The sequence below is a fragment of the Piliocolobus tephrosceles genome, chromosome 1 (genome assembly GCF_002776525.5).
Source record: "Piliocolobus tephrosceles isolate RC106 chromosome 1, ASM277652v3, whole genome shotgun sequence".
In the NCBI taxonomy this organism is placed as follows: Eukaryota; Metazoa; Chordata; class Mammalia; order Primates; family Cercopithecidae; genus Piliocolobus; species Piliocolobus tephrosceles.
This window is the reverse complement of record NC_045434.1, coordinates 8,018,660-8,029,618: the sequence shown is the minus strand read 5'-3', so window position 1 is coordinate 8,029,618 and position 10,959 is coordinate 8,018,660. Positions and strand designations below refer to the sequence as shown.

At 40.6% G+C, this 10,959-nt stretch overlaps 1 protein-coding gene across 1 annotated transcript in view; it reads right to left on the bottom strand.

Annotated features, from left to right (window-relative positions):
* GREM2 (gremlin 2, DAN family BMP antagonist) overlaps nucleotides 1-10,959 on the bottom strand; it is a 124,793-nt gene that overhangs the window by 42,310 nt on the left and 71,524 nt on the right. The window lies entirely within an intron of this gene.

The window sequence follows — 10,959 nt, the reverse complement described above, 5'->3', positions numbered from 1 at the left end:
TATAGAAAATAATTATATTATATATTACATAACACTATAATATAATTATATATAATATATATCTATAATGTATAATATGATTATATTATATATAATATCTATAATATATATTATGGTCATATATTTTATATATTATACATTTATTTATAATTTTATTTTTTATTTATAAGCCTATATTTATAATTTATTTATATATAATATATATAAAATATATAATATAATTATAAAGACAATAACAATAATAAAACTATAGTTGTAAGCACTTACTAAGTACAGGCATTAATACTTTCTATTACTGCGTATGTTATATCCATTGGACCCATGATAAAAATCTGAGTTCATGTGAACACTTCCCTTTACAGAGGTGACAACTAATGCTTAAAGAGATAATGCAACTTATCCACAGTTGTGTTGTTAGTAAAAGTGAGTGGAGAGCTGAGCTTTGTTTAGGTTCTCAAAACCAGTTTTTTGTTTGTTTTTGTTTTTTTAACTACAACATTTCTGTGAATTTGTAAGGAAGAAAGATAGTACAAAGGAGAGATTGTGAAAAAAATTTTAAAAAGCCAGGAATGACATCCTTGGGAAACCAATGTTTAAAGGATGAATGTGAGAAAGAAATATTGGCCGGGCACGGTGGCTCATGTCTGTAATCCCAGCACTTTGGGAGGCCAAGGCAGGGGGATCACTTGAGGTCAGGAGTTTGAGACCAGCCTGGCCAACTGGTGAAACCCTGTCTCTACTAAAAATACAAAAATTAGCCAGGCGTCGTGGTGCATGCCTGTAATCCCAGCTACTCAGGAGGCTGAGGCAGGAGAATTGCTTGAACCTGGGAGGTCGAGGTTATAGTGAGCTGAGATTGTTCCATTGCACTCCAGCCTGGATGATAGAGGGAGACTCCATCTAAAAAAAAAAAAGAAAGAAAGAAAGAAAAGAAAGAAAAAGAAATATTTATACCAGATAACCTGAGTAAAAAGAGAGAAAGCAAAGCCTAGTCAAGACTCCCATGACAACCTCAGAAAGACAATTCCAAGAAGTAGGGAATGAGCCGGTGTCAGCTGAGTAAAGTGGAGTAAGATAATGGCAGAAGTGAGCCCTCTGAGTTTGGGAACATGTAGGACCTAAGTGTGAGCAGGTTTCACGCTAGCAGGTGTCACAGAAGCCAACTTGCAAGGAGCTGAAGACTGGTAAGGACGAGAGGAACTGGAACCATAGTACCTTCAATTCCAAGAAATTTGGTTAAGAAAAAAAGCCCTCAATTATGGTGGTTAGAAGGAAGGCAGCCCCAATGGAGAGAATGTATTATTCATTCACTTATTTATTTGGATGGGATATATTTAAATATATTTTTAAAGCTCAGGATGAACACCTAGCCTAAAACATGAGGTTTAAAACATATGAGTAAGGGAATATAACAAATCCTGGAGTCAGGTCTGATAATTAAATGGGAAGGAAGGGTCCTGCAGCCAAGCACACAGGTGGATGCAGTGACCTTGAATTGGCCAATGGTTAATTTGTCTCTAACCCTAAAGAAAATGTGCAGGGATGGAAAAGTAAATTGGTATGAAGAGGGATGAGCAGTTGGTGTTCATACCTGGGCAATTTAAATTTTCTCAGTCCCAGAGGGGGGTCGGTAATTGTTCCTAGGATGGGGAAACATGACATGTCAAAAATATGGGTCAGGAGTTTCAGACAAAATGGCAGCAGGGGCTGTAGATCTGGAAGCCATCTGTAGTTCTGTATATGAGGGTAAGATCTCCGAGGCATAGTGTGAGATTTAAAAGAGGCAAACATTGAATCTTGAAGAACACTGATATTTGGGCTGAACAGAAGATAACAAACATTCAAAGAAGACAGGGAGGTTTGGAAGGTGGAGTACCACAGAATCCAAGCAAAGCAAGAATACTAAGCAACTAAATGCTAACCAAAGTGAGATGCCAGCATACTAAAGAAGATAAATTGGAATGATCAATTAATTCCTAAGACTTAGATACGTTAGTGAAAGCACTTTTAGTTGTCCTGTAGTAAGATAAATTAAATACAGATTTTGTTCCCCAGAAGCCAGAAGAGATCTTAGAAATGGTAGCCTCCCTTCCTCCCTTCCTTTACCTTTAAAAATTTTGAACTTAAAATGGAAGCTATTTGGATATATTTAAACACTGAGAGCAAACAAACAAATAAATGAACAAAAGCAAAAAATAGGGGAAATGTAAAAGTAGAGGAAAGAAAGAAAATGCTGGACATAATTAGATATCTTTCTCTGAGATAGAAAATAAAGAGAAAAATACAGTTGGTTGTGGAGGGAGATGAGTTTTAAGGAGCGAGGAACTCCTACGTGGCAGCCTCTCTGTTCTCTGAAGTTGTCTGCCCAGAGGACACAGAGACGGACACTTACAAAGTGTAGTAGTTGCAAAAAACAGCACTGACAAAAACAGAGGGGGAAAGGAGTTAATGCCTAAAGAAACAACAAAAGGAGTTCAGGCCAGACGCGGTGGCTCATGCCTGTAATCCCAGCACTTTGGGAGGCTGAGGTGGGCGGATCACCAGGTCAAGAGATCGAGACCATCCTGGCCAACATGGTGAAACCGCATGCCTACTAAAAATACAAAAATTAGCTGGGTGTGGTGGTGGGTGCCTGTAGTCCCAGCTACTTGGGAGGCTGAGGCAGGAGAATCACTTGAACCAGGAGGCGGAGGTTGCACTTCAGCCTGGCAACAGGGCAAGACTCTGTCTCCAAAAAAAAAAAAAAAACTCAGCAAGCCCTACAAAAAGTGAGGGTATATGACTCTGTTCTATAAATAGAAAATATTAATCATATAAGTCATGCAAAATATCCATTATTTAAACAATAACTTTCATAATCTCCTGTAGAACCTTGCTTCAGATGTTGAACCCTGAAAGTGATTGGCAGAATGCCATGCTCATTTAAAAAACCTGAGGTTGGCATTATTAAAACTAAAGAAACACTGAAGCTCATTACATTTCATATGTTTGAAACAACAGAATTCAAAGTAATGACAGTCAATAAACAGAGGAACAAGTCAAAGTAAGATTGTCTAGAAAGCAAAATTTCTTGACTACACTGATCTTAAATTTAGTCACCCTTATTATCTATAAGCTAACCTAAAACGTCCAGGAGTTCAGGTTAGATGCGCTCCTCAAATGCTATGACGGGTGGCTTTGTCTTGACTTACACTTTTTATCCTCTTTAAACTTCCTTCTTAGCTCCTTCGTGATTGATTACTTCTCTAACAAAGCCAACTCTTTCAGTAACCTGGGAAAAGGTTTAAAACAGCATGGAATCATCCAGTGATTTCACCTGCCTGCATTTGTATTAAAGACATGCAAAGACTTTTTAGAGGCCAGGTGCGATGGCTCACGCCTGTAATCCCAGCACTTTGGCAAGCAGAGGTGGGTGAATCACTTGAGCTTAGGAGTTCGAGACCAGCCTGGGCAACATAGTGAGACCCCTGTCTCTCCAAAATAATAATAATAGTAATAATAATAATAATAATAATAATACAAACATTAACCAGGCATGGTGGTGTGTGCCTATAGTCCCAGCAACTTGCGAGGCTGAGGTGGGAGGATCCCTTGAGTCCAGGAGGTGGAAGTTGCAATGAGCCAAGATTGTGCCACTCACTGCCCTCCAAACTGGGAGACAGAGCCAAATACTCTCCAAAAAAAAAAAAAAGAAAGAAAAAGCAAACTAAAACAATAACAACAACAAAAAACTTTTTAGAACAATGTTTGGTAAACTGTATGTACTCGACTAATACTAGTTATTTACAAAACACTGAATTGAGTGAAATACTATGTGTGGGTGTCTCTCCCAAAATGAATCAGAAACTTGGCACATTGGCTACAAATGCTTTGAAATGTCTCTCAAATGAACAATTTCTAGATATTGCATTTTAGAAATGAAATAACAGCATCAGATAATTGGCAGCCAAGTCATTTTCCCAAGTACTGATGCCAAGTACATGGCAGACATCCACCATGGGTTGATGTAGATCAAAAGGGGCTGAGACACCATCTCATGCTTATAGAATTTCAGAATTAGAGACATTAGGAAGGGGAAAGTCAGCATCATTTGCCATGTTAAAGCCAAGCCTTGTCCACCGAGCAACTTTTCCTCACTAACCAGGCCCCCATCATCCCATCCTTATTTGTCATCCCTTATGGATTTCTTTTTTTTTGAGACAGAGTCTTGCTCTGTCGCCCAGGCTGGAGTGCAATGGCCGGATCTCAGCTCACTGCAAGCTCCGCCTCCCGGGTTTACGCCATTCTCCTGCCTCAGCCTCCCAAGTAGCTGGGACTACAGGCGCCCGCCACCTAGCCCGGCTCGTTTTTTGTATTTTTTAGTAGAGACGGGGTTTCACCGTGTTACCCAGGATGGTCTCGATCTCCTGACCTCGTGATCCGCCCGTCTCGGCCTCCCAAAGTGCTGGGATTACAGGCTTGAGCCACCGCGCCCGGCCATGGATTTCTTATAGTAGCCCTATGCATGCCAAATTGGTCAAAACCAAGTGCCTCACTGCAGTTACAATGGCTGGCTTGGGGTCTTCCTGGTGGTGACAAGTCTCTTTGCTATGATGTGCCTAACCAGCCAGGATTTCGTCCCCTACTCAGGATCCACTTCCTGAGCTTGCATGAGTGACCCATCTATAAAATTAAACAAAAGAGAAAAATATGTACCTAATACTTTGAGATGAGAGGGGAGCCACACATCTCTTTCCCTTCCTGGACATCCCCTTCCCAAAGCCCTAATTTTTCTTCTGTTACTAGATTTTACTATACCCTCTGATCATTCAGAACACCGAGCTTCTTAAGAAAAGAAATTTCTGAGTTGAAATACAGTCTTTTAAATGCATGAGCACTTCTAGGACTTTGAAAGGCTCGAAATAACGTATCCAGGCTCTCTGGAACACATAATCCATATACACATGAAAAAATGATTTGGAGCTCATAGTAGGTAGAAGGAGGAAAAGGGCAATTGACTCCTCATGTTCAACTCTGGGTAACACGGATGGAGTGGAGATTTGAAACTGCAATGTTATTGTGAATTTTCCAGTAATCTACATCTCTGAATTGCAGATACTGGAAACCAATTCTGCCTTCCTGCTTCACACCGACAGCAACACTTTGCTTGCCCACATCTGAGACCTTGTGGCTTTTGATTCATTCTGTTGTTGATGCCTCCTCTTTTGTTTTCTCAAAATGTAAATATTTGTTCTGTCTGCATTCTAATTGCTGGTCTTGGTGTCGTATTGAGTATGAGGGCTGCGGTAACTCCCATGCCTCAGGATCCCTTGCTATGTGCTGAGATTTTCTGTCTTATGACATTAGCTTGGCATAGCTGACAGCCACTCTGTTCCTATGCTCCTGACTAAATTGCAGTTATGTCTTTCATTGAAACCCAGTATTATTTTATTCCTCTCTGCAGAGAGGAAACCCAGAACTATCATTCTGTACACACACCAAACCACAGGAGCCTGAGTGAGGGTCCGTAATGACAGAGCCTCCTACACAGCACATTTGCTAGCTTTCTACTAATTGCCCTAATTTTCTTTGTCTAGACTAACTTATTGCATTGAAGAGCTCCTTCTCCAAAAGGGGGGATAAAGGAGCATCGTGAGTCCTTCAATTGCTGCCAAGTGAAGAGGGGAGAAAAACATGGCTAGGACCAAGAAAACAAACAAAACAGGATCAGGGGATTTGTCCTCGAATGGGCTGTTTCCTAGAGCACATATTGGTTTAAAACTGAACTGAGAGATTCTGTTCTAGTAAGACTACAATCACTACCGTTAACAGCAAGGAACACAAACAGCACATCAGCCAAAAGAAGAATGGTACTTTTTTTTTTTTTTTGAGATGGAGTCTCACTCTGTCGCCAGTTTGGAGCGCAGTGGCGTGATCTCGGCTCACTGCAACCTCTGCCCCCGGGGTTCAAGCAATTCTCCTGCCTTAACCTCCCAAGTAGCTGGGACTACAGGCATGCACCACCAAGCCTGGCTAATTTTTGTATTTTTAGTACAGACAGGGTTTCACCATGTCGGCCAGTGTGGTCTTAATCTCCTGACCTCAGGATCTGCCGGCCTCGGCCTCCCAAAGTGCTGGGAATACAGGCGTGAGCCACCACGCCCGCTGGATAGTACTTCTTAAAAGAAGATAGTTACTAAGGAGAGAGATGGCACTCATTAATCAGTTTGTCACCTTCCAGCATTCCGGACCTTACCCAACAATGATGAGAACTCTCCTGTTTGTTCTGCTTTTGTGGCATCTTCCTAGTTCGGCTTTCCAGATTGAAAGAATCTAGAATACCCTGTAAAATACCCTGCCTTCTCTTTGGCTCACACCAATGGTGAATACTAAGAGAAATTTAATATCTTGGCCATAAACCCTTTTGAAACTTCCCTGGGATAAAAGGGTGGGATCAGCTTGAATAATAGTAGGTTGCCTTTTCACCGTTCTTAAAAGTCTGAGTCGAAATGAACGTTGATGCTTCCAGATCACATGGCCTCAGAACTAAGGAGAGGAGCCCCACAGGGTCCACGGATTGACCCAGTGGATTGAAAGAACACAGGGCAAGACTGGAGCTGCCCTTCAGTTCAACATGCCAAAGCCTTGGGAACAACAGGACTGGCCAGGGGCCCTAGAAAAAGGGCCAAGAGTCCTTTGCTTGTGGGACATTCTCTTTAGTCAAATTTTCAGTGCCTTCTGGCTAACTCACTTCCCACTTCTCTTCTGTTCACTATCTTACATTTTCTCCTGTACTTGCCACATTCAAAGACTGATTGGTTTCCTAGAATATGATGATGGGTTTCATTTTACTGCTGTCTTTTGCGCCAATCATGTTTCCCTTGATGGATCTACGTTTCCATTTGGTTGCACTAACTCTCAGTGGGCCAAAAATTTCAAGGGTCTTTTTTCCCTGGATTTTTTTTTTCATGTTTACACGTTGTACATGGTAAGAATTTTTTTTCTTTTTGGAGTAAGTATACTGATGAATTCTCAAACTGGGCATAAATTGAAGAACTGATGCAATGTCTTCTTTCCAGCAAGACAAGGAAGTGGCTTGGATTTCTGTTTCTGAATCTGAGGGAACCACTCAGGCAAAAGTCATAAAGGGCCAGTTTGTGTCACTGGTCCTAGGTTAGGTGCAGAGAATCCAGAATGGCAGTACACAGTTGGCTGTGAGCAATGCCATCACTGTCTTTATCACTTATATCTCCACGTCTCTACTCTGGACTCCATTTCTGGGAGAGGAAACGATATATTGATGACATTAATGGTTTTTAACTGGTTGTGATTTTGCCCCTCAGGGGACATTTGTCAATGTTTGAAGGCATTTTTGGCCATCGCCAATATGAGGGCTGCTACTGAAACTTAGAAGGTTGAGGCCAGGGAGGATGCTGAACATCCTGCAACGCACAAGACAGTCCTCCACAACACAACACCATCCTGTCCCTTGTCAATAACATCAAAATTGAGAAAACATAGATAAGATGTGCTACCTGATCACGTCTCTCCAGACCTGTGGAATTCAGAGATACCTCTAACAAATCCACAGTAATTGATTCATCATTTTAATTTCTAAGGAGCCGATATATTTTTCTCAGAAGGCTTGGTCACGCTGTGGATTTTTTTTTCACTCGGTTTTGACAGAATTTGAATTATCTGATGGTTTGGCGTAAGAAGATTATGAGTCAAGCTAATCTGCCGTGAAACTTTGCTATGCTTCTGATTTGAGACGAAGATACTGTAATATTTTGTGCTTATCAGGTTTTTATCTCGCAAGTTATATTAAAGCCTCCTAGTACATTGAAGGTTCTTGCAAAATTATTGATCCTCTCTGAGAAAGAAAGCACTCTCTCCACTCTTAGAAGTTCTGTAAGATCCCACCAAAAAATATCACCTTCTTTGTGAAGCCTCTTGCTTTCCTTCCTATCCATTGTCAAGATCCCACTAAAATATCAATTCCTCTGGGAAGCCTCCCAAAATGTCCTAGGCTGCTCTCCTTCTGAGGTTTCAAAAGCATTTCCTAGATCACTCTGTCATGATTATTTGACTATTATGTTATATCCCCCATCAGATTGTGAATTACCTAAGGCTAGGGCCAGGCTTGCTTCACTTTAAGACTGCTCTACAGCCGAGGACAGTAATCAGAGAAAATGCACTGTAAAATGTGTTAGGTAATCTATTAGTCTGTCCTCATGCTGCTAATAAAAAGACATACCTGAAACTGTGTAATTTATAAAGGAAGGAAGCTTAATTGACTCACAGTTTCACATGGCTGGGGAGGCCTCACAATCAAGGCAGAAGACAAATGAGGAGCAAAGTCACGTCTTACATGGTGGTAAGCAGGAGAATTTGTTCAGGGGAACTCCCATATATAAAACCATCAGATCTGGTGAGACTTATTCACTACCATGGTAACACTGGGGGGAACCGCCCGTATGATTCAATTATCTCTACCTGCCCTTGCCCTTGAAACGTGGGGATTATTACAATTCAAGGTGAGATTTGGGAGGGTCACAGCCAAACCATACCAGGTAAGGAGTCTAACAATTCCCACAAAAAAATGCTATTTAGTTATAGGAACAAGGCATACCTTCTAAAAAATTGATGTAAACACAAAATACACCATCAAGGGCAGCTTACTATATTAAACCTACTTTGACATTGATCTTTTATAGAAATTACTAAATAATTATATTTCAAAAGGGATTGATACGTAGGTCTAACGCTTTTTTTGACACTTGATATCTTAAGAGAAATGCCCTATATAATGTGAGACTATTATAATTTTAAAAGTATACTATTTGTTTTTCGATGGAAACAAGCACAGAACTAAAGGGTGACCCTCCATATCTACGGGTTCTGCATTCATGGGTTCAACCAACCTCAGATCGAAAATATTCAGGAAAATTCCACAGTTATAAAAAGCAAAACTTGAGTTTGCTGTGCATCAAGTACTACCTTGAATCCACACTAATGAAGTGATGTATAGACACTATGTTAGATATTATATGTAATCTAGAGGTGATTTAAAGTAGAAGAAAGACTGCGCATAGCTTATATGCAAATACTAGGCCATTTTATATGAAGGACTTGAGAATCCACTGATTTTGGTATCACTGAGAGATGAGGTCCTAGAACCAACCCTGATGGCTACAAAGGAACAAGTGTATTCAAAATACTCCAACTGTGTCTTGAAAAACTCTTTATATCAATCAAGGCTATGTGATTTATATTTATAAGAAAAATGATTTCATTCCTCTGTTTTTAACCATTTTCAAAGCCGTCCACACCTCTTCACACATGTCTTTCACTTCATTTCTTTTGTGATCTTTGGAGTTTCAAAATATGTGATTTCAGTATCTTGACTGCTACTACTCTGTCCCCTTTCTCTATCTACAAAGCCAATGTTGTTTTATGTATAATTTACATATATGTTACAAAGAACTCAACTATCACGCCTCTCTGTATCTTCTCATTCTTTCAGACTGTGAAAATTCTCAATTTTCAAAGTTCAAAACTCAAGTTACTCACACCAATTCATTTCATAAAGAGAAAAAATAAGATCAAATGATATTGTGATATTGTGAAATACGTATTTGGTCTTCCTCCTAGTTTCCTGATGCACAGCTCCTAAAATCCTTGGGCTCTCCAAAATGATAAGGATCTTTCTGTCTGCTGATGTTGTCTGATGGGTGGAGGATCCTGGATAGGTTCAGGATGGTGGCTGGTCAATGGAAAGACCACAACAGGATTAAACGGTTGGGACTTTCAGCCCCATCCTCCAACCACTGGGAAGGGAAGAGAGGCTGAAGGTTAAGTTCATCACCGATGACCAGTGACTTAATCAATCATGCTTATGTAATTAAGCCTCCACAAAATCCCCCAAAAGGGGTTCTTAGGGCTTCTGGATAGTTGGACATGTGGAGTTTCCTAGAGAGTGGTGCCCAGAGAGGATATGGAAGCTCCACGCCTCTTCCTGCATGCCTTGTCCTATATGTCTTTTCATCTACATCCTTTCAAATAAACCAGTAAATGTAAGTAAAGTGTTTCCCTGAGTTCTGTGTGCCGCTGAAGCAAAATTAGTTGACCCCCAATTTATAAATGATGGGTCAGGAGCACAGGAGCACAGGTAAGACAACATAGGACTTAATGCTTGGCATCAGAAAGGGGGTATCGTCTTGTGGGATTGAGCCCTCACCCTGTGGGATCTGATGCTATCTCCAGGTAGATAGTGTCAGAATTGAACTGAGTTAGAGGGCACCCAGTTAGTGCTCACTGCAGAACTGATTGCTTGCTTGGTCTGTGGGGAAAAGCCCCACACATCTGGCATCAGAGTGTAACATTGAGCAACTGAGTGAGAGTAGAACAGGAAGAGCATATTTCAGTTGATTTTTTTCCTATATCCTCAGAATTATATTTTCCTTTGGTGCATCCAGAGCACCGCTGCTTTGCACAAGATGAAACAAAAAATTCTAAGTTCTTTAATCAAGTAATGCAGATTAGTTATTATTTTAAGGATGAATAAATAATGTTTAATACAGAGTGGATTAACAACTGTTAATTTTCTTGCTAATTTCTCCACAAACTCTTCCAATTTCTCTAAGCAGAATTTGTTGCTGGCCAGGCACAGTGGCTCATGCCTGTAATCCCAGCACTTTGGGAAGCTGAGGCAGGTGGATCACTTGAGCTTAGAAGTTGAAGATCAGCCTGGCCAACATGGTGAAACCCTATCTCTACTAAAAAATACAACAAAAATTAGCCAGTCATGGTGGCACATACCTATAATCCCAGCTACTTGGAAGGCTGAGGTAGGAGAATCTCTTAAACCTGGGAGGCAGAGGTTGCAGTGAGCCAAGATCGCGGTACTGCACCCCAGCCTGGTTGACAGAGTAAGTGAGGAGAAAGAAAAGAAAAGAAAAGAAAAGAAAAGAAAAGAAA